The following is a 25,177-nucleotide window of genomic DNA, read 5'->3' on the forward strand; positions in this document are numbered from 1 at the left end:
TTTATTTAACTGAGCTAGCAGTCACAGATAGCTGTCAGCCATCTATTCAGCTTAGTGTGGTTGGTTTACAATGTGTCTTATATTTTTCCCATTGATCTATCACTGCCTGACCTTGGACCTTACTCTAACTACCCATCTGTTTAACCCCTTCCTGACCTTTGCCACGTAGGCATCATGAAACTGTGTGTGCTCCCGAACTGTGATGCCACATAGGTGTCATGGCGGGATCGTGTTCCTGTGGGTCGGGTGACCGGGGTCACTGAAATGTCACCCGACCTGCAGGTACACCAGGACCTGCACTTGACCCCAGGGGGGTGGCTTTGCCCCCCGTGGCTACAATCACTCTGGTAACCTCTGTGTCACCCCCCCAGATCTGATTAGAGCTAGCTTCCATGTGACGCTATCCCTCCAATCAGATGTGGAGGGGCGGAGTGAACTATGACTGCCCTCACTCTTCGGCCTCACCCCATCTCTGGAAGCTAAGAGCAAGGTCCCTGCTTGATGCCCTGCTGCCACAACCACCGCCTGACCTCCGCCTGACCGCAACCTGACATCCGGTAATACCCTCTGCTGCCCTCCGCTACCCCCGATGTCCGATACCACCCCCTGACCTCCGCTCCCTCCCCCCACCCTGGTGATCACCCCCTACCCTGGTGATTAACCCCCCTGTTGCTGCTGCCTGCTGCCTGAATCTCTTCAGCCCCCTCCTGCCCCCACGCGCCTTCAATTCTGTCAATATCTGCCCAGTAAGAGGGCAAGGTATGGGATAAAATCTATAAGCTGTGTAAGAGTACCTCAGGGTACACTCACAGCTTTAAAGTTTACCAAGGGAAAGATACCAGGATGCAACCCCCAGAAGGCCCACCTGCTCTGGGGGTGAGTGGGAAAATAGTGTGGGATTTGGTCCACCCACTGCTTGATAAAGGTTACCATCTGTACGTAGATAACTTTTATGCAAGCATTCCACTCTTTCAATCCCTCTCTGCCAGAGCTACCACAGCTTGCTGTAATGAGCGCAGAAATCAGAGGGGTCTCCCTTTTGTCACTAATTGAGCAGCCTCTCCAAAGGGTGAGAGCCGAGCGCAATGTAGCGGCAACATGGTTGTGGTCAAGTTCAAAGACAAAAGGGACGTCTTTTTCTTGACAACAATCCATTGTATTGGCACCACGGCCACCACCGTTAGAGGTACGTCGGCACAGGTCCACAAACCGTACTGTGCTCTGGGGTACAACAAACACATGGGGGGAGTTGATCTTTCTGATTAAGTACTCCAGCCCTATAGTGATATGTGGAAGGTGAAGGTGTGGTTTAAAAAACAGGCTGGGCACATCGTACAAATGGTACTGTATAACTCATATGTGCTATCACCAGACCAGACCAGACCAACAACACCTTCCTTCAGTTCCAGGAGGCAGTGATAAAGGTCCTGATGTTTGGAGACGAGGAAGGAGCGGGCCCCTGCACCCCTGGAACTCAAGTTACCTATATGGTACCAGGGCAATATTTTCCCTGTGTGGAGAGAGCAAAAAAAAGGTGTTCCATATGCTATAAAAGGGGATAAGAAAGGAAACTCGTTTCCAATGTGTAATGTGTCCTGACAAACCTGAACTGTGTTTGAATGAATGCTTCAGAATTCATCATACATCCGTGGACTAAACACATCCTGACATTCCCCCTACAGAACTCACCCACACCAGCCTGACAAACACAACACCACACACACGCACCAACCTGACATACACTAAACCACACACACCAACCTAATGTACACTACTTCACACCAACCTGACATACACTACATCAGAGCAAAAAAGGAAGCACACTGTAGCGCCAAACTATGCAAACATGAAAAATGAATAATGAATTGCATTACTGTATTAGAAGTATGAAAATTTGAGAAAGTTTAGCACATAAAATGGCAAAGTTATGTGTACATGGAAGCCACGTTAAGGCATTTCTCGCTTTCCAGGTCCCTATTCTATGCCAATCCTCACTAAGACTGTAGTCTCCATCTGAATGGGAACCTATGAAAAATCCTCTGTTAGGACTGAAGTCTATATCTCTGTGGAGGGGAAATGGCCCTGGTTTGATTAAAAATGCTTTTCCCCTCCACAGAGATATAGACTTCAGTCCTAACAGAGGATCTTTCATAGGATTTTTCACCACAAACCAACCTGACATACTACACCACACACACCAACCTGACATACACTACACCACACACCAACCTGACATAGTGAGTCAGGTTGATGTGTGTGGCGTAGTGTACGTCAGGTTGGTATGTGGTGTAGTACATGTCAGGTTGGTGTACCTGTGGTGTAGTATACACCACACACACCAACCTGACATACAGTATGTCGGGTTGGTGTGTGGTGTGGTATAGTGTACGTCAGGTTGGTGTGTGTGTTGTAGTGTACGTCAGGTTGTTGTGTGTGTGTGTGTGTGTGTGTGTGTGTGTGGCATATACTACACCACACACCAACCTGACGTACACTACACCACACACGCCAACCTGACATAGTAGATTGAGGTAACATACAGGTACTTTTAATAATTTCTTTTTTGATCATTTTATTTGATCTATATTTCCTGTTATTATTCAGTAGGGATGTTTATTTCAACCCTGTTATTCTTAAAATGAATGAATAAATAAATAATAAAAAAAAGTCCATCCTTCTTAGTTTACTTAAGTGCCTTAGAAAATACTGAAAAAGATTTTAAAACATAAAATGCACAATCTAGAAATGTATTTTATTGTAGGTATACTTCGTTCAATAATCTAAAATATATAGTAAATACATCTCAGAAAATAAAACTACAAGCGGTTCTTGTCCTAAAATTATATATATGTATCTATTGTGAAGGAGAATAATCATGCAAAAGAACTAAACATTCAAGAGAATTATATTGTCTACATTATAATGCAAATGAATGCAACTGTTCAGCAGCACTATAAATGAATTTGTTCATGTGCTGGAATATTAATAATGTGGCATATAACTTCTGCCGTTATTAATAACACAACGTTAGAGAAATTAATCTTTGAAATAGAGAAGCCACAAAAAAATAGACTCCCATCATTGACTTACTACCATAGTGCAAACAAGACCTTGCATGCTATAGCTTTTCACAGTTATGGATCATTATTATTATCATTACAACATCACATAGTTCATTCAATAAAGTATGTATTTCCCAGTGGTAGCAAACACTAAGAGGCTATTTTCCACCATACTAGGAAATTAATAAAATAGATTTACAAAATCAACACACCTTATTAAAACTACACTTATGGAAAATGAATTAAAAAAAAGCACTCAACAGCATTGGTTCTGATTCTCTGGAGGTCTACTCAATGGCTTGGAGTAGATGTTTCCAGAAGTATTTCTGACATTATGTTACCCTTTGCAGAGACAATATTTGCAACATTCCAATTACTCCTTACTTCTTTTTCAGGTACAACTCTAGAGAGTGTTTCCAAATGTAAATTTGAGATGGATGACATCATTCATTTTACAGCTTTTCCTATGATAAATTAAGTAAGGTCTTTGAAATGTCTCAGCTAGACAATGCTTATCCTTTGTTAGCTGCTGATGGCAGCTTTCAAAATAACCCAAGCTTCAATTTGTCTGCTGCATGATATAGTCAACCACCACATTATGCTTTTGCAAATACTCCAACATATGCAGCGTTGAATTTCATCATGTTGCGACTTTGCAAACTAGACCATGCTCAGACAGATTGCTGCTTTTGCAAAGCCTGAAAGACATGTTTCACCGCATAAGATTGGATGGAATGCCAATGATATTCTATTAACCATGGCTAACCACCTTTTTTAACCAGTATATTTATTTAAAAGAGAACCTGTCATCAGAATGTTATACCCCACTCTCTGATTTTGAGCCAGTCACAGAAGAAGTAAGCAGGCTCCTTGCATCTTCTCGCCCAACCACTTCGCACCAGTGACCCATTTCCGTCACATCAACTCCAGTTCCTTTGCCCTGCTGTCACCCCTCACCTAACTAAAATATTTAACCTCTCTATCTCTTCTGGTATCTTTCCCTCCTCATTTAAGCATGCCATCATGCTTCCTCTACTTAAAAAACCATCACTCGACCAAAACTGTGCCGCAAACTATAGACCTGTCTCTAATCTTCCCTTCATCTCTAAACTCCTGGAATGCCTGGTCCACTCCCGTCTTATACGCTATCTCTTTGATAACTCTCTTCTCGACCCTCTCCAATCCGGTTTCCGCTCTTTACACTCTACTGAAACTGCCCTCACTAAAGTCTCTTATGATCTACTAACAGCTAAATCAAATGGTCATTACTCCATGCTAATTCTCTTGGATCTCTCTGCAGCATTCAACACTGTGGATCATCAGCTCCTCCTCACTATGCTCCGTTCCATTGGCCTCAAGGACACCGTTCTCTCCTGGCTCTCCTCCTATCTCTCTGACCGCTCCTTTACTGTATCTTTTGCTGGCTCCTCCTCCTCCTCCTCTCATCTTCCCCTTACTGTTGGGGTTCCTCAAGGATCAGTCCTAGGCCCCATCCTCTTCTCTTTGTACACTGCCCCTATTGGACAAACAATCAGTAGATTTGGTTTCCAGTACCATCTCTAAGCTGACGACACCCAATTATACGCTTCTTCTCCTGACATCACGCCAGTCTTTCTAGAAAACACTGGCAATTGTCTAAACGCTGTGTCTAACATCATGTCCTCACTATATCTGAAACTGAACCTGTCAAAGACTGAACTCCTTGTGTTTCCTCTCGCTACTAATGTACCTATACCCGACATTGCCATTTCCGTGTGTGGTTCCACTATTACTCCCCAGCAACATGCCCGCTGTCTTGGGGTCATACTTGACTCCGAGCGTTCCTTTGTCCCCCACATACGATCACTGGCTTGCTCTTGTTATCTGCACCTCAAAAACATTTCTTGAATTCGACCTTTTCTTACTTTTAACTCCACAAAAACTCTGACTGTTTCTCTTATTCATTCTCGTCTCGACTATTGTAACTCCCTTCTAGAGATGAGTGACTTTGCCTTTTTTCTGGTCGAGTTGGGTTTCATGAAACGCGACTTTTGCAAAAGTCGGGTTGAACGAAATCGGCCGATTTTTGTGAAAAGTCGAAAGCCGACAAACACGAAACCCAATGCAAGTCAATGGGGAAGCAAAGTTGGCAGGGAGTGGAGGACAGGAAACACACCTACAGTGCCCTTTTGAATGCCAAAAACATCAATTCTTATTACTGAAGCATTTCAACCTTAATTTACTTCATAGTACTAGTTACGCACTGAAAAATGGGGTTATTTGGCTAAATTTGTGGGGGAGGGTAAGGCTGGCTCCAGGTTTTCATGTGCCCTGGGCCAAAGAGCGCCCCTTTAACACATAGCGCAACTCATGATGCTCTGATACGGAAGAGAAATAGCGGTATAGTACAATGAAAAATACTTCACTTTTTACATCTCATGACTGATATCGATTTTAAATTCTCCAATAGCTCCAAAAACGGACAGTATATTACTCCATACAGTATTATGGCCACCGCATAGTGCGCTATACAGAGTAATAAGGCCCATATATTTCTCCATATAGAATCATTGGTCCCATATAATGTTTGAAACAGTGTATGATGAGCTCCACAAAATGCTACAGTATATGTTGGTCCCCATGGATGAAGCTGCACTGTGTTATGGCCCCATTTAATGCTCCATATATATTGGGCCCCATTTCTAATGCTCCAGTGCATAATGGGCCCTGTAAATGCTGCTCCAGTGCCTGATGTCCACCTTTGGAATGCTCCAGTGTATGGTGGGCCTCATATATAATTCTCCAGAGTATAGTGCTCCCCAAAAATAGCTCCCAACCTTTAAAACAATTAAAGTCTCCTCGCTAGGGAATCCCTGTACTAGTCTGGACTCCTCGTCGTCCCCAGCTTCCATCTCACTGCACTTGGACTGTTTAGGCAGAGGGCGTACAGACGTGATGTTATCGCGCTCTCTGACCAGAATGTCACTGTCAAGAAACGCGGAAGATGTCACGGCGGTGGAGCAGGGAGAGGTAAGTATTTCAACTTTGCAAGTGCTGTGATCCTGAGCAAGCAGGGGGGGGCCCACTCGTTGGCGACGGCACTGGCACAGGGCCCCTCATAGTATGCCGGTATGTCTGACGGTGGGTGTGCACCCCCACCGTCAAAGACACTTGATTCTACTATGAGGGGCCCTGTGCCAGTGCCGTCGCCCATGAGTATGCCCCCCCACCTGCTCAAGGAACCTGCACTTTCATCTGCACCTTCCTATTTGTCACCGTGTAAGGTGGTATAGTATGCGGGAAGGGGAACCTGAGTTTCATCAGGGTCTGATTCTGGCTGTGTAGAGTGCAAGGGGAATGTAGTGGTCTGGGTCAATGTACCAGCAGAATCATCTAGCAGTGGCTGGACATCAGTGCACTTGTGGCGCCCCCAGGAGTACGGTCGCCACAGTGGCATTACCTTCCTCCTAGGAAGTGTGATGTCATGCTTGGGAGCAATGAAGGATCTCTCTCTAGCAGTTAAACAAACACACAACACAGTTCCCACTCCAGGCCAGCAGGGAGACCTCTGAACCTGACTGCTGAGGAGCTGCTCTCTGTGGTCGGGAGGAGGTAAGTTAGGGCAGTCTGAAGTGTGTGGACGTGAGAAGGGGAGCTGGAGGATGAGCAGAGTTAAGGCTCACTCCTAGCTGGAGCGCATGGTCGGGATTCCGGTCTCCGAGTTTGTAGGGACACTGACGGTCCTGCAGCAGAATCCGGAGGAAGCAGCAGCTGTAAATGCTCTGTTCTCAACTAAGGCTCAGAGGCCCCAGCAGCAACGTGTGTGAGCCAGAAGGAAAAGGCTACGGCTGCCAGCCATACGAGAAAGTTCCAAAAGAGAGTCAACAGAGGGAACTTCAGTGAACTCAGCACTGCGAGAACCTCAGAGATAAGTGCTAGAACAGAGGCCACACTACCTATCTGCAGAGAGAGAATTCCAAATTTGCTTCCAGGCTGACCAACTCCTTCTCCATCTGTACTCTGGGTCCTGGACGGCACCTACCAAGTACAGGTCAAGGAACTGCACGACTGTGTCTGTCATCTTTCTCCTGCGCCTGGTGCACAGCTCTGCTACATCCTGCACTGCACACTATCTACCAACTCTTTCATCTGCCCTGTGACTACGGCCCTACCTGTGCAGGGCTTCTTCATCTTAGCTGCACCACAACATCTGTCCCAGAGAAGCGACACTGCAGCGCGGGTCAATCTGATCAGAAACCACAGGTGACGTCACGTATCATTCACCTATAAACGTTATTCACCCCTTTGCATGGACGCCCAGGGCCACGGAACGGGTCATCATCACCACCAACGTGACACATCCCTCTGAGACACCGGCCCGGTACCGGTTAAGCCCACTGCCCTGGCTGGCTACCCACACTCCATGTCAGATTCATCTTGGACTGGGGAATTCATGATTTGACTTGATAACCCAGGCATGGTATGATAGAAAGAGCTTCATGGACTAATGTGAAGTGTGGCCTGCTGCATCATTCACTTTTGGTGGGGGTGAAGGACACAAGGAAAGGGGTTCTTCCTGACCAGGAGCCAGCACTTGACGACTCAGTGCTTGCATTTTTTGAAACTTCAGAAGAGGAGGGCATATTTGCTGAAGTCTGTTTCGGCAATGTAAGCCCAAACCAGTTCCTGATGCTCCGGCTTTAAAAGCGGTTAACCTACTCCCAGAAAAGGTAGCCTTCCAGGCGTTCCGGAGCCAGACCATGACGCAGGCTCTACACCTCCTGCCTTAGCTGCTATTGTGCTTTTGCCACTACCAGCAGATGCACCACCACCATCAGCACCAGCTGGCCCCCACCACGCCCACATCCACGGCCTCTTCCACCAAATTTCAAAATGTTGCAGAAAATGAACCCAAAATAACATCAGATATATGGTACTGTATCAAAAGCATACAGCTCTATACAGTCAAAGGATGATTGTCAATCTCCCTATATATACCATCAGCCACACAGACGCTCACAGGCTCAGTATGGATTAGACAAGAATATAGAAAGTAGAAAAAGTGTACAGTATGATCAGATAGTAGGTATATATAGTATAGTTTAAACATTCTAAATCTCCGTAGATATTTCAGGAGGCAGACACAGACGCTCTCAGGCTCAGTATGGATTACAACACAATATAAAAAGCTGTAAAATGGTAATGGACCTGAAGCGTACAGCTGTACACAGTGTAGGGGTCATTGTTGTCAATCTCAGTATTTATTGCCACAGTCAGAAAATAACTCTCACTTGGTCAGTTTGGATTAGACCAGAGTATAAAAAGCAGTAAATGGGTAATGTATCACAAGCATAGAGCTGTATACACTAGTGTTGGGGTAATTTGTAAATGTACATCTAAATTGAAGGAGTAACCCACAGACTGTCACACGCTCAGGATGGATCACACCACAATATAACAAGAAGATCCGCAAGAAATAATAGTCACACATGTGGGACAATGTTCCAGGTGTCAATGATACACTTAGAGTGGTGGGTGGAGGAGGACTTCCTGGCAGAAAGGGTACAGTATCACCAGATACCAGGTATATATAGCATAGTTTAAACATTAAAAATGTACGTCCATATATTCAGGAGTAGTATTGAGCCACTCCGCTAGTGTTCCAGTTCGTTTTGGTTCGTCGAACACGAGGCAAGTTCGTCGAATGTTTGTCAAACGTTCGGCGAACAACAATGGCAGGCAAACACATAGAAAACAATTACAAAACACCTTAAAAGGTGTCCCAAAGCAGACAAGATGCTCAGAAAACAAAAATAACATATGGAAAATGGCAACTACATATAGAAAAAAGGTGGAGGAGTAAAAGAAGAAGGAGACACAGATATAGGCATGTCATGCCCTTATGAAGTCAAGAAAGGCTGGAATAAAAATGTAAAATACCAAAAAACAGTAAAATTCTGGTGGGTCGGAGGGTTCAGGGAGGGGGGCCCTAGGAGGGGGGGTAATGTTAGGAATCTGGTTTCTACAATGCCTATGCAGGAATCCAGATTCTCACATTTGTCTCCAGAGGCTAAGTCCTTCATCCCTTCTTCTGAGCATGTTCATGGGATGAGCTCCCATTGGAGTTCCAGAGTCAGGTGGTCAGGTCCTGCTCCTGATTCCATTGGTTATGCTCAGGGCTCTGGGGATTTCTGGCAGGTCCTGTATGCTATAGAAAGTGCGCATGGCCGTTCCGCCATGCGCTAGTATTCTCATACTTGCTGCTGTATGTATGATGACAGATGCTTGGACTGATGACTGACTCATTAAATATCCCCCACCTTGGTTATTACGAATGTGTGAGAGATTGGGTCAGCCAGTAGCAGCGCTAGCACCAGCACGCTCAAGCCTCATCCATTGCAGCAGCTAAAGCATCCTGCATTGCGCCAGCATTTCTGGCAGTGCCTTGCCAGCGGCTCTATACTTGCCGTGCTGCAGTTGCAGCACAGTGTGCATTCGCGGTTGCAACGCCTCTGCACCAGACGTCTATCGGTAGTTCTAGACTGAGTCAGTCCCGTCAGTCTTGGCGACTCCTGTGACCTTATACCGCGTCTGTGTCGCTGAGTTTCTGTGAAGTTCTAACAGACTCAACGTTTGTATTTGTGTTCATACTTGCAGCTCTGTGTGTGAAACAGTCTGCTTTTGCAACATACACTCACTGGCCACTTTATTAGGTACACCATGCTAGTAACGGGTTGGACCCCCTTTTGCCTTCAGAACTGCCTCAATTCTTCGTGGCAGAGATTCAACAAGGTGCTGGAAGCATTCCTCAGAGATTTTGGACCATATTGACATGATGGCATCACACAGTTGGCGCAGATTTGTCGGCTGCACATCCCTGATGCGAATCTCCCGTTCCACCACATCCCAAAGATGCTCTATTGGATTGAGATCTGGTGACTGAGGAGGCCATTTGAGTACAGTGAACTCATTGTCATGTTCAAGAAACCAATCTGAGATGAATCGAGCTTTATGACATGGCGCATTATCCTGCTGAAAGTAGCCATCAGATGCCTGTTCTTAGCTGAGAGGAGTGGTACCCAGTGTGGTCTTCTGCTGCTGTAGCCCATCTGCCTCAAAGTTCGACGCACTGTGCGTTCAGAGATGCTCTTCTGCCTACCTTGGTTGTAACGGGTGGCAATTTGAGTCACTGTTGCCTTTCTATCAGCTCGAACCAGTATGCCCATTCTCCTCTGACCTCTGGCATCAACAAGGCATTTCCGGCCACAGAACTGCCGCTCACTGGATTTTTTTTCTTTTTCGGACCATTCTCTGTAAACCCTAGAGATGGTTGTGCGTGAAAATCCCAGTAGATCAGCAGTTTCTGAAATACTCAGACCAGCCCTTCTGGCACCAACAATCATGCCACGTTCAAAGGCACTCAAATCACCTTTCTTCCCCATACTGATGCTCGGTTTGAACTGCAGGAGATTGTCTTGACCATGTCTACATGCCTAAATGCACTGAGTTGCCGCCATGTGATTGGCTGATTAGAAATTAAGTCTTAACACACAGTTGGACAGGTGTACCTAATAAAGTGGCCAGTGAGTGTATGTTTATGCTTGCAGCTCTGTGTGTGCAACAGAGCTTGCTGTTGTGCACTAGGTGCAGTCAACCTTGTGCACTTACCGCCTTAGTGCTCTGCCTCTCTCAGCAGCGGTTTTGTCACCTACCGCACGGTGGACCCCGGGCGGCGAACACGCTTTATTTATATTTTTATTTAGCATGTTCCGCCGTCCTTAACAAACGGGTCAAAGTTGCATGCATGAAATTTAATATATACCTGGTAAGTGAGTATATATACAAAAGGGGTATATATAGATCTCATTTGAGGATATTGTTGATAATAGCCTGTAAAAAATGTACAAGACATTCAAAGTAGAGAATATTTTATAGCGAATAGCATCCTATGTTGTGTTTCATATGAGGATACCTGTTTGGGTTGTCACTATGGGGCACAATAGAGGACAAAGTCCATATGAGACTGTGGAGAAAAAGTGCGCTGATATAATAAGCAGTATAATGAGCGTTACCGCGCTGTGAAAAATAAATAAACAGATTCCCTGCGGGTGCTTACCATGTAGGAAAGAGGTGTCGGCGTGCCGGGCTAGACGCGGTTTCCCCCGCTCGTCTGAAAGCCCAGAGTGCCATTGCCAGCAAGTTTAAGTAGATTGGGGGTGGGACAAAAGTCCACGCTCGCAGGAAGTAGAAAACCGGAAGCGCCCGGTTTCATATGTCAATCACAAGTAGCGTTGTGCATTGTGAATGGGGGGCTTGCTATGCTCCAATAGGATGCAAAGTAGCATGTCACAAGTGAAGACTGGGAAGGACTGAAATAACAGTGAACGCTGACTGATACCTATGTGTAAAAAAAGGGGAATGGAGAGAAGCCTGCACGGGCACTTTATAAGAAAGACAACAAAGTTAGTGTCACAGGTGGAAAAATCTTTGGAATACTTTTTACTCGAATGTGGGATTAAATAGGGATTACGACCTTCTATCCATTATGTTATAGTTTGACACACATTTATAACTTTTATGATCATAACTTTATGGTAATGAACTGTATTTTCTTGTTTTGGATTATAATGTCCACTTCCTTATTTTTGATTGTCTTGGGCAATAAGGACGAATAATACCAGGATATAATAATTGACTATTATCAATGAATGGCTGTTTATTATGAATATTAATGTTATCTTTCTCTTTATTCTAGAGCCGCCTCTACTGATCTTAAACTGGCTATCCTCACGTATCACGTCCACCACAGCATCACTTCACCACTTTCCACTTGACTGTAATAATTAGTTATTGGTAATAGTGTTCTGTTGTCCCTATTTTATTAGAATCAATAATACGCTCACCGGTACAATACAAGGTGTACTCCTTTGAAATGGTAACCTCCGTTTTTTTTTATAAACTCATACCTCATATTTAACTTCATCTCCTTTTTTCAGAAATAAGCCTCGGTCAATTAATTCCTTTATATAATTGGCAAAAACATATATTTTTAATGCTCTAACCTTGACATATGCTTCACAAACATAGTGAGATACCATATCTCCTGTTTTTTTTCCCCCTGCTTTGATTTGCTTTCCATTCCCCTTTTTTTACACATAGGTGTCAGTCAGCATTCATTGTTATTCCAGCCCTTCCCAGTCTTCACATGTGACATGCTACTTTGCATCCCATTGGAGCATAGCAAGCCCCCATTCACAATGTACAACGCTACTTGTGATTGACATATGAAACCGGGCGCTTCTGGTTTTCTACTTCCTCCGAGCGCGGACTTTTGTCCCGCCCCAAATCTACTTAAACTTGCTGGCAATGGCACTCTGGGCTTTCAGACGAGTGGGGGAAATCGCGTCTAGCCCGGCACGCCGACACTTCTTTCCTACATGGTAAGCACCTGCAGGGACTCTCTGTTTATTTATTTTTCACAGCGCGGTAACGCTCATTATACCGCTTATTATATCAGCGCGCTTTTTCTCAACAGTCTCATTTGGACTTTGCCCTCTATTGTGCCCCGTAGCGACAGCCCAAACAGGTATCCTCATATGAAACACAACATAGGATGCTATTCGCTATAAAATATTCTCTACTTTGAATGACTTGTACATTTTTTACAGGCCATTATCAACAATATCCTCAAATGGGATCTATATATACCCCTTTTGTATATATACTCACTTACCAGGTATATATTAAATTTCATGCATGCAACTTTGACCTGTTTTACACTGGTATCACATTAGTGTTTTTCTATATTGATACAGTATATTTCTTCAACCATCATAGGAGGCACAATATAGATTTATTTCTTAAAGCAGGTATTATCTCAGCACCATTTTTTCTTCTATGGACACGACCACCAATAGGCACTCACTTATTTAAATCACCTCACTTTATTTTAGATACCTATATGAATTCTTGATTTGATACCGGGTTATTACATCTTGATAGCAGTCGGGTATGTTTTCAGCTTTTTTTTCCTTTTTGCTTCTCCCCTTCACTTTGTTCTCCGGACATAGTGCCACCATCAATGCTGTATAATATTACCATTATTTTTTGGATGGAATTGCTTATTTGCATACAAAATGTATAATTGATTCATCTGGTGAGGACATGTAGTAATTTCTGTTTCTGTATGTATTTTGTACTTTTTATAGCAGACTGACGAAGGCCGATTGTGGGCCGAAACGTCTTTCTAGGACTGCATAAATATATAAAAAAATAAAAACTTCATGTGCAAAGGATCATTCAGTTGAGTGCCAAGTTATTTTCATTATTCACTTCGGTCTGGGTAACCTACTTGTGCACCTTGTGGTGGTGCCACGCTATACTTGACAAAGCTTACTAGAGGGACACGCGAGGCTCTGGCACACGAGATTGATCAATAACAGGTCTGTCATGCCCTTACATGTCCGGGGCTGCATGCGTGCTACACTGAAAGGTCCAGCATGTGTCGCTTACAGGTGCAGATAACCCGCTGAATCCCGTTAGTGATGGGGATCTGGGATTACAATTCTTCCCCGCTAACGAGGATTTTCCAGTAAGTGCAGGTCAACCGGAATTCCGGAATTAGGCCTAACTGGCATTCCAGAAAAAATGAAAAAATTAAGTGTCCAAACCACAGGTGCTGTAGCTTGCTTAACAGCTGGGCTCCTATGCTGAGTAGCATGCAGTTCTTACATAAACAGGTGGCATAGCTTGGTTCACGGGTGGGCAACTCTGCTGAGTAGCAGACAATGCTTACCTAAACAGGCGGCATAGCTAGGTTCACAGGTGGGCTCCTCTGCTGAGCAGTAGACACCGGTACTAGGCCCAAAGTATTAATTGTGCTAAATACAGTCAAAAACTGGTTCTTTAATAAACAGGCGGCATAGCTAGGTTCACTGGTGGGCTCCTCTGCTGAGTAGCAGACAGTGCTACAAGGCCCAAAAGGATTTTCTGTACAAGATGCGGTAAATAATAATTAGAAACACACAAGGTGTAGCTCCTTGACAGGTGTAGTACACCGCTTGCTACCACACACCGCTACTATGCCATGAAACAGTGTATTATCAATGAAAACCATTATTAATGTGAAAATGAAGTTACGCTTTTGGTGAACGAGCCGTTCTCGCACGGAACCTCGAACAGCTGAATTTTAAGCAAAGTGCTAACACCGCCCAAAACAGCTGGAATTTTAACTTGGCGAACAGGTCGACTCGAACACCGCTCATCTCTAATCAGGAGGCAGACTCAGACGTTCTCAGGCCCAGTATGGATTCGACAAGATTCTAGAAATTTGATAAAGGGTACAGTATCACCGGATAACAGGTATATATGTAGCATAGTTTACACATGAAAAACCTATGTCTATATATCAGGAGGCAGACTCAGAGGGTCTCAGGCCCAGTATGGATTTGACGTGATTGTAAAAAGTTGAGAAAGGGTACAGTATCACCGGATAACAGGTATATATAGCATAGTTTAAACATTAAAAAGTTGTGTGTATATTTCCGGAGTCCGACAAAGACACTCACAGCCTCAGTATGGATTAGACAAGAATCTAAAAAGTAGAAAAAGGGTTATGTATTCGAAGCGTACACCAGTATACACTGTTGGGGTATTTTTCAATCTTCATATATATTTCAGTCTCAGTAAGACAGTCCAGACTCTCCGCAAGAGGAAACGAGATGGATACAAGTACAGATGGAAAGTCGACTGATTGCAGAAATTTTGGAACTACTAATTACGGTATAAACTCCCGGGAGAATTCTCAGAGGCGATGCTGACCCTCAATTACTTTGTCTGTGGAGACAGCGAAAACAGTTCTTGTGAAGAAAGGTTTGCTGTATCGCAGTACCGTGGAACCCATCACCGTTACTCATCTCCATCAAATTGTGATCACATGGACAGATGTAGACATTGTCCTCACTGCCTATCATGATCTGTCAAGTAACTTTGGAGTGCAAAAGACACAAGCCACAGGCCATAGGCGATTCTATTGGATTGGCATGAGAGGACACATTTAATAATGTGGGCAGGAATGTCACACGTCTGTGAGTCAGAAAACCGTGAAAGCTGATGATAAACCACCACTGCATCTCATTGTGAGTCGACATCCATAATAAATGGAAGCCATTGATCATCTGAAGATGGAGCCCAGCAGGACAGGGCATAGCTATGTCTTAACCATCATCTATAATTTCACCAAATTTGTATTGGCGGTCCCAGTGAAGTATTTAACAGGCCAGACTACACAGTGGTGGAACAGGGAGAGGTAAGTATTGCAAGTGCTGGTGCCCTGAGCAAGCAGGGGCCCACTCGTGGGCGGCGGTACTGGCACAGGGCCCCTCATAGTACGCCGGTGTGTCTGACGGTGGGTGTGCACCCCCACCATCAGAGACACTTGATTCTACTTTGAGGGACCTTGTGCCAGTGCCATTGCCAAAGAGTGTGCCCACTCACCTGTCCAGGGCAATGGCACTCGCACGGGTGCGTGCGCCAGGTGGTGATCCCAGTCCTGTGGGGGGAGGCAGCCCAGTTAGCGAGGTGGAAAAAATGGCATATGTTGATGTTGGACATTCAGCAGCTGCAAATGGAGTAATTGGAGAAGTCCGTGGAAGAGGAGGACAAAAGCAAGCCATTTTTCTGGCAACCTACGTGTCAGCAGAGGAGGGTGGGACAAAATCCTTTGAAACCCATGCATGGTTCATTTTAATGAAGGTAAGATCATCAACATTTTGGGTTGACAGATGGGTCCTTTTTTCTGTCAGGATTGATCCAGCAGCACTGAAGACTCGTTCAGATAACACACTAGCAGCAGGGCAAGCGAGCTCCTGTAAGGCATATTGTGCCAATTCAGGCCAGGTGTCAAGTTTACTGGCCCAATAGTCAAAGGGCAATGACTGGTGAGGGAGAACATCGATATGGGAGGAGAAGTAGTTTGATACCATAGTTGACAACTGCTGTCTCCTGTCACTTTCGATCGATGCAGTATTACCAGTCATGTGAGCGGTACTTGAAAAATCAGTCCACAACATGGTCATGAAACCCCTGTGTCCAACGCTACTTCGGCTGTATGCACCATGAACACCTCTTCCATGTTGCCCCCTACGGCTCGTTGGAAAAACATCACCGCCGCTGTGTGCTGGGAATGCCTCAAACAAACGGTTTACCAGAGTTGCTTGTTTGTTAGCCAATATTAGCTCTAGGTTCTCCTGTAGGATGATGTTTTGGAATTTGCCTTTATAGCATGGATCCAGGATGCTGGCCAACCAGTAGTCGTCATCGTTCATCATTTTGGCAATGCGGGGGTCCCTTTTTAGGATCTGCAAGGCATAATCCGACATGTGGGCCAATGTTCTAGGAGTCAATGATGCACTGCGAGTGCTGGGTGGAGGAGCACTTTCTGGCAAATCAACATCCCTCCAGTCATGCACAAACCCTGTACCTGACCTTGCCATGCCAACATTTTTTCTTGCCCCCTGAGAAGCATCCTCCTCCACAAAATAATCATCTCCATCATCCTCCTCCTCCTCTTCTTCTTCTTCCTCCACCTCATCCATGAGACTTCCCTGAGCAGACAATGGCTGACTGTCATCAAGGCTTCCCTCCTCCTCTTCCTCCTCGGCTGCAGATGCCTGCTCCTTAATGTGCGTCAAAGTTTGCATGAGCAGACGCATAAGTGGGATGCTCATGCTTATGATGGCGTCGTCTGTGCTAAACAGCCGTGTGCATTCCTCAAAACACTGAAGGACTTTACAGAGGTCTTTCAGCTTTGACCACTGCACACCAGACAACTCCATGTCTGCCTGCAAACTGACTGCCCATGTATCCTCCCACAAATGAATTACAGCCTGCCTCTGTTCGCACAGCCTCTGAACCATGTGCATGGTGGAGTTCCACCTTGTTGCAATGTCGATAATTAGGCAGTGCTTGGGAAGGTGGAGCAATCGCTACAGCCTCTGCATACGACTGGAGTGTGTGGGCGACCGGCGGATGTGCGAGCACAGTCTTCGCAACTTATGGAGCAGGGGTGATAACTCAGGATAATTATTGAGGAAGCACTGGACCACCAGGTTCAAGGTGTGAGCCAGGCAAGGTATGTGTCTGAGTTTTGAAAGGGCTATGGCTGCCACAAAATTCCGGCCGTTATCACTAACTACCTTGCCTGCCTCAAGATGTAGACTGCCCAGCCATGACTGTTGTCGCCCAAACACATCATCTTCAACACAGCCTGCTGACGCTTACCACTAGCTGTTTGATAGTGGGACACCTCGTGTTCAACACTGGCAGCTGCAGATGGAGTGCTCGTGTGACTGCGCTCTGTGGAAGAACTTTCGCTTCTGGAGGAGGAGGAGGAGGGTCGAATGCCTACAGCCAACTGTTTCCTGTACCGTGGGCTAGGCAGCACTGTCCCACCGCCGCTGTCCCCTGTAGACCCTGCATCCACCACATTAACCCAGTGCGCAGTGATGGCCATGCCTACTGGACCATGCATCTGTTGTGAGGTGCACCTTTCTACTCACTGATTGCTTGAGTGCATGGACAATGCGGTCTTTCACATTCACATGTACGTGGAGGGCTGGGATGGCTTTTTGCAAAAAGAAGTGCTGACTGGGTAGGTCATAGCGTGGTACTACGTAGGCCATGAGCTCGTGAAAAGCTTTGCTTTCAGCCAACCGGTTGGGCATCATCTCTAATGAGATTAGATTGGCAATGTGGGAGTTCAAAGCCAGTGTACGCGGATGAGAGGATGAGTACGTTCTTGTCCTACTCAGAGTCTCTGGTAGGGTGAGCTGGACTTGAGAGCTGCATATGGTGGAACTAGCGGTGGACATGGCGGACTGAGAGAGGGTTGGAGATGGTGTTGGTGATGTTGCAGATGGCCTAGATTCAGTCTTTCGTAGCAATAACATTGTGATTCCATGACTGCTTTGCCCTTGCGACGACACCTCGACATTTGCTGCTGGTGGTGTGCTAACCGGTGGGCTTACAGTGGGGGACGCGATGTAGCATTGCTGACTACCTTCATTCGGAGCAGGTGCACATGTGGTACGTGAGGTTTGGTAGTTCGTCCACGCTTGTAAGTGCATGGTGGTTAAATGTCAAAACATGCAACTGGTATTCAAATTTCTCAGATTTTTCCCTCGGCTAAAGGTCTTTGCGAACTTCTTACAGATAACTTTTGCCTGATCATTAGGATTTTGTTCAAAAAAGTGCCACACTGCACTCTTCCTACTATGGAAGACATTTTGAGACCTTGCACGCTGTGCTAATTTGACCATCTGGCCAAGCTGTCCTGCAACTCTTTTGGTTTTTGTAACACGTTTTTGGACTGCTACGGTCCTGACAGATAACAGCTGTTGTGATGTCGTTGCCAGCTGCGGATCTTCCTCCTCCTCTTCTGAGCTATTGGCAGCGGAACCCTCTTTCCCCAATGGATGCCAATCTGGGTCAACAACTCGGTCATCCATCACCTCCTCTTCAATTTCATGTGCACCTTACTCTGTGTCACCGTGTAAGGTGGTATAGTATGCGGGAAGGGGCACCTGAGTTTCATCAGGGTCAGATTCTGCCTCAGTACACTGCGAAGACAATGTAGTGCTCTGAGTGAATGTACCAGCAGAAAAATCTAGCAGTGGCTGTGCATCAGTGCACTCCATGTCAGATTCATTTTGGACTGGGGAATTCACGATTTGACTTGCTAACCCAGGCATGGTATGTGAAGAGCTCCATGGAGTAATCGGTAGTGTGGCCTGCCACATCCTTCACTTTTGGTAGGGGTGAAGGACACAAGGAAAGGTGGTGTTCCAGACCAGGAGCCTCCACTGACGACTCAGTGCTTTTATTTTTTGAAACTTCAGAAGAGGAGGCGAGAGAGCTGGAGGCTGTGTCAGCAATGTAAGCCAAAACTTGTTCCTGAAGCTCCGGCTTTTAAAGCGGTTTACCTACTCCCAGAAAAGAGAGCCTTTGAGGCCTTTTGGAGCCAGATGATGACACAGGCTCAACACCTCCTGCCTTAGGTTCTATTGTGCTTTTGTCACTACCAACAGATGCAACACCTCCACCACCATCGGGACCAGCTGGCAACCCCCGCCCACTTCCATGGCATCTTCCACCATACTTCCTCATTTTTGAGAAAATGTACCCAAAATATCACCAGCTATATGGTACTGTAAAACAAGGTTAGAAGGTGTATCTACTATTGGTGAGAATTTGAATCTCACTATAGATTTGAGGACGCTGAACTATTGTCTCAGGCCCAGTAGAGATTACATCTCAATGTAACAGGCTGAAATTGGATGGTGTATGACAAGGTGGAAGGTGTATGTAGTATTGGTGAGAATTTGGATCTCACTAGAGATTTGAGGACACTGAACTATTGTCTCAGGCACAGGAGAGATTACACCTCAATGTAACAGGTTGAAATTGGATGGTGTATGACAAGGTGAAGGGTGTCTATAGGATTGGTGAGAATTTGGATCTCACTAGAGATTTGAGGACGCTGAACTATTGTCTCAGGCCCTGGAGAGATTACACCTCAATGTAACAGGCTGAAATTGGATGGTGTATGACAAGGTGGAGGGTGTCTATAGGATTGGTGAGAATTTGGATCTCACTAGAGATTTGAGGACGCTGACAATGATGCTCTCAGTCCAAGTATGGATGCAGGCAGCCTAATAAGCAGGACTGCTGCACACACAAAACGGTGGAAAAATGAACACTTGGTAACTGTGCAGAAAAGAGGAAGAAAAGTTTTTGCTTTTAAAAAAGCAGTTTGCACAGCAGTGTGCAAACAGCAATGCAGCTCTTAGGGAGCCTTATAAGACAAAAAAACAAGGGGAAATTACCAAGTGATGTACACGAACCACAATTGATGAATGTATGTGTTTGAAAAATGAATAAAGACCAAAGAAAATATAACAAAAATAATATTTATTATAAATTCTGGCACAATGTTTAACTACAATAGATAAAAAACATCTAGAAATGTTATAATATGACAAAAGGAACCCGTAGGTGTATTAATACTCTGATAACAAATTATATTGGTCTCACCACTGTACAAAAGGTTTTTTTTGTAGGATATAAATCCAGCATACATAATATAATGTAGTCCCCAAATAAAGCAGCAAAAAAATGTGTATGTAAGTGCAAAAAAAATTATAATGAAATACAATAATAAAATTGTCAATCATAAATAACTACACCAAGATTTGTAATGTGGTTCACAGAAAAGGAAAAAATGACTATAAAGTGTGTAAAAAACAATTATATATGTTGAAAAAAGAAAGTGAATAAACACAAAATTGTGAACAAAATTTAAGCTGTTGAGATGATAGGGTGAAAAACTCACAAAAGGAGTGCTGGAATATGCAATATATGGGGGAACACTTATATATACAATTTGGACACTAAATAAAAAGCTATACAATGAGCAAGATGTCCAACGCTTCTAGAAAAAAAGCATATGACTCAATATAATAAAATAAACTGCTATGCAGCGCTATCTGGCAATAATAAGCCAACACAGAAAAATAGTGTATAGCAATGATATAGTAAAATGAATTTCCATACAGCGCTACATAGCAGAAAAAAGGGTCAACACAGAAATAATCGGCAATTAAAAAAGCGCTTATATAGACAAAAATCTAGCGCACCATATGCACAATAAGATAAATATCCAGCGCTCTTATAGCACAGAAAGTATATGACCCAATATATTGAAATAAACTGCCATACGGCACTATATATGGAGAGTGGGCCAGCACAAGAAGGAACTTGTGTAAGTAACTGTGCAGTGAGCAAAATAACTAGCGCTTAATTCGTTAGAAATATAAATTGGTATAATACAATAAATTGCCATGTAGCGCTATGTAGTAAAAATGGGCCAACACAGGATAACAATCTCTAACATAGTGCAATGCACAGAGTGTCTAACGCCCAAAAGTAAAGAGTGCATGTAACCTAATAAAGCATGACATATTACCCAGTGAGCTGAATAGAAGACAGTGGTGGAAGCGGGTTGCCAAGATAACGCGCCCCGACGCGCGTTTCAGAAGAACTCCTAATAACCAACAGATCTGATGCACAAAAATAGAGCCTCCCCTGTCACTGCACACAAAGTGTTGCATTGTAAGTGGAAATCGCTAACAGCCAAAGCAGTTTTTTGGTTCTTCTTCCCTGCCTAACGCTCTTCCTACAGAATCAACAGCAGCAGCAGCTCTCCCTATGCTAAGATCGGCAGAAGTAAGATGGCGGTCAGTGTGCACGCCCTTTTATAGCCCCTGTGACGCCACACAAAGCAAGCCAATCACTTGCATGCCCTTCTCAAAGTTGGTGGTGACTGATGCCCATGTCATCGCGTTGCCCACAGTGTGTGTCCTCCATCATTGGCTGAAAAAGGGCACTGGAAGCATCTTTTGAAACATGACTTTGGTGCTCTGGTCGCCGACCTCGTGGCCAACCTCACGCTATGGTCAGGTTTCCTTTCATGAAACCCGACTTCAGCGAAAGTCGCCAACTTTTGAATATGACCGACCCATTTCGCTCAACTCTAGTTGTAACTAGTGATGGGCGCGTATACTCAAGACAGCCTGAAAACATGTGGAGCTTCCCTAACAGGCATTCCTCACATGTATTCAGCCTGTCCAGCAGCCACAAATCATGCAGCTGTGTCGACAGAAACTAAATCTCCAAGCACGCCTAATCACTCGGAGGACACCCGAACATGCTCGGGAAAACCCGAGCAACGAGTATACTCGCTCATCACTAGTTGTAACCATGGATACCTAAAGTCCTTCAATGTCCTCCACCTCCTCTGTTACCATCTCAACCAAATGCTGACTGTAAATCTCATCCATTTCATCTACTGGAAGAAGATGTTGTAAAATATATTTCTTATTCTCCAGAGTGGCCTAAGGGAATAAAGCATTAATAAGAAAGAGGTGTCATTAATTGAATTGAAAATCCACAATCAAAAGTATTGACTTTTAAAACATCAAAAACGGATGACTGGGCAGAAAACAGACTGAAACTGACAGTGTTGCTGTCAGAGGTGACATTATTTTGCAGTGATTGAGATGAGTGATGTGCTTTAATATATATGCCATAAAATCTTACATTTCCTTTCCATTAATATTCTTTCCAGAGACAAGGTAGGAGAATTATGACTTGCAATTGCGAGTACTACTGCCTGGATAAGCTGGTCTCAGTAGTTTTGGAGTTGCTGCTGCTTGCCGCCTCCACATTCTATTTCCAGGTGCCATGCTTTTTTCTTTATTACCATGTCCTCTGTCATTTTCACTTTTTCTTTTACCATACCTTTTTGATTAATCAGGAATTACTGTTGCCATTGTTGACTGAACAGGAAATTTTTGTAATGGATACATGTTCAAATAGCAGCAGCCACAGCAATACGCCACATTATGGATGTGATGTGCACAGACATCAAATTTGACAAATAAAATAAGTGTGAAAACAACTGATGTTTGTAACATGCACACTTCATGAATTATACAGTTACACAATTGTACAGTTAAATGTCTGGACTTTTTTTTAAAAATTGTATTTTGTATTTTTAACACAATTTAAAAAGCTCTAAGCAAGAAATGCTAGTTACATAGCTAAAAAGACAGCAGCAGCACCTGCTAAATTATTGATTTAGCCAATAATATAGGTGTGCAAAAAAGAAACAGCAATTTGTGATACTTTGTGAGTTAAACAGTCCTACAGTTAATGTATTCTGTATTTATTTAATTCTTTGTTGTATTTTTTAACACAAATATTCCCTCCTTCCCCAAATGAAATGAACAAAAATGGTTAGGTAGACATTCAGAAAACATGTCAAATTATAGGGATTTAAAATTTGACTAATATAACAGGTGTGCAAGAAAATAGTCGCATGGTTAAATGGTAGGATTTTTTTTTTTTGATTCTCCTTTTTATTATTTTTACTCAATTATTCAGCATTTCTCACAAAGGATTAAGCAAGAAATTCAATATAGACACCTAAAAAACGACAGCAGCAGGCTTCATGTGCTGTATGTATGTTAAATTAGACTAATGTAATAGGTGTGAAAAATTCAGTAGCTTGTGAAATGCTCACTTTGTGACAGACACAGAGTTTAGATTTTTATTTTAGCCATATTGGTGGCTTTTTTTCTATATGAAGAAATAATTGAATTGAGCAATTTAAATGTAGCAGAAGCAGCAACAGTGCTAGAGACACTTTGATAACTGTCAGCTCTTCTTTCTCTTTCTCCCTTTCAATTGATTCCCTTTATTATTTTCTTTCTTTCATAAATTACGGTATACGCTAACATTTTTATCTGATGTTCTACAACATACATTTTGAGAAATGTTTTAAGGCTTTCTCTTCCTATCTCTATTATGCTATCACCTGTGACATCATCTTACTATCCAGATTCACATGAAAATGGCTGCTTCCTTCTGTGCACTGACTTTTATGCGGGCTGACAGTCCTTTTTGTTTGGCTGTGCTGTACTATGTGTTGTGATAGCTGCAGTGCATTGGGAAGCCCACCAGCCATACCTGATTCTTCTTTGGCTGATACAATTTTCTCAATGTGCAAAATGGAGTCAAACTTTTTTGAATCTATTCAATTTGGCCAGGTGTAGGGAATTCTGAAAAATTAGAAAAAAATTCTGTTTGCATCGAATGAATTCACTTTTTTCCAATATCCAGTCACATAGTAGAGAAAAAATGTATAAAAATAGACAGGATTGTCATTAGCTTGTATAATTTCTTTTGACTACCTTCAATTACATTGAAGCCAGACTAACCCACAGACCTAAACTGAAAGAAAGCAATGTAATTGCCATTCAATATTGCAACAGATTATGACAGTTTCATGTTAAAGAAGTACATACATTTTCATACATATTTATATATGAATAATAGATCAACTTAAAAAACTTAAAATAAACTTGGCAGATTCAGATATGTCATTTAGCGGCAGATATTGTACAAATTTACAGGTAAATAGCATGAAAATCGTGGTAGGCAGCTTTATTGGAGCATCAGCTACAGGGAGAAAATGAACTTATATCCTTCCTGTAGCCATTCAATGACATTCATGGCTCACTTTACAGTGAAAGTGGCTGTAATCACACCCCTTAACTTTAATTGACAATCAATGTTTTGGAAATTGCCTAGTGATTGGTAACTGTAATCGCGCTGCCGCAATAACTGGAAGCAGGTGGCTTCAGGGAGAATATGCCTTCATTTTCTCCCTGTAGCTGCAGCAGTCTAAGATAATTTTAATGCTATTTACCTGCAAATTAACCATATGCTGGTAAATTTTGATTTTTGGATTTGACCAGTTCTTTTTAAAGTAAAAAAAGACCAGAAAACACGAACAATGCCTAAGAAGTAAGCCTATTCAATTCAAGGATCTTTTTTATTAAAGTCCAAAACTGTTACAATTTTTCTTACATGGCAGTCATAAAATATTTAATGGACAGTGTGTAAAAGAAAATATTGCACCAGTAGACTGACCTTATAACAGGATGGTCATGGATGCTTTAAGCTTTTTTTTTGAAGTTGAAAGAAGCTTTGGCTTTGTATTGTCATTGACTACGTTTGATTTATAATGAGAAGGGCACAAACTCTCAGCTCAAAACACTTCTATCTCATTGCAGTATGTTGTCATGTTAAAGACAAATAGTAATTTTAGCAGCGTCTGCATAAAAAAATATCAAAATTCGCTTTGCAAAAGCTGAGCAAAATGAAAGCCAAGTGTAACCATATACTTCCCAAACACCTGAAATAATACATGAACACAACGCAAACTTAATTTGTGGGCAGACTTGAGGTCGTCCACTGATATATTAAATACTATTTTCTTAATTTTTTATAAATGAATATGTAATTTGGCTTTTATTAAAACTTCAGTTTATTATTAATTTGTAAGAATATTTCCAGCTGCCAGCCGGCAATGTACGTGCACTTCCAACTGTGAAACCATGCTACTAATCACTAAAATCTCTCCAATTATTCAAATATTTTTATGGACAAGAGAGTGAAGAATGCTTCCTGGAGTCCATATGAGTCAGTAGGCACCTAAATTCTAGATACTTTTG

Source organism: Dendrobates tinctorius, unplaced genomic scaffold (genome assembly GCF_039654945.1).
Source record: "Dendrobates tinctorius isolate UK_male_01 unplaced genomic scaffold, ASM3965494v1 ptg000269l, whole genome shotgun sequence".
NCBI lineage: Eukaryota > Metazoa > Chordata > Amphibia > Anura > Dendrobatidae > Dendrobates > Dendrobates tinctorius.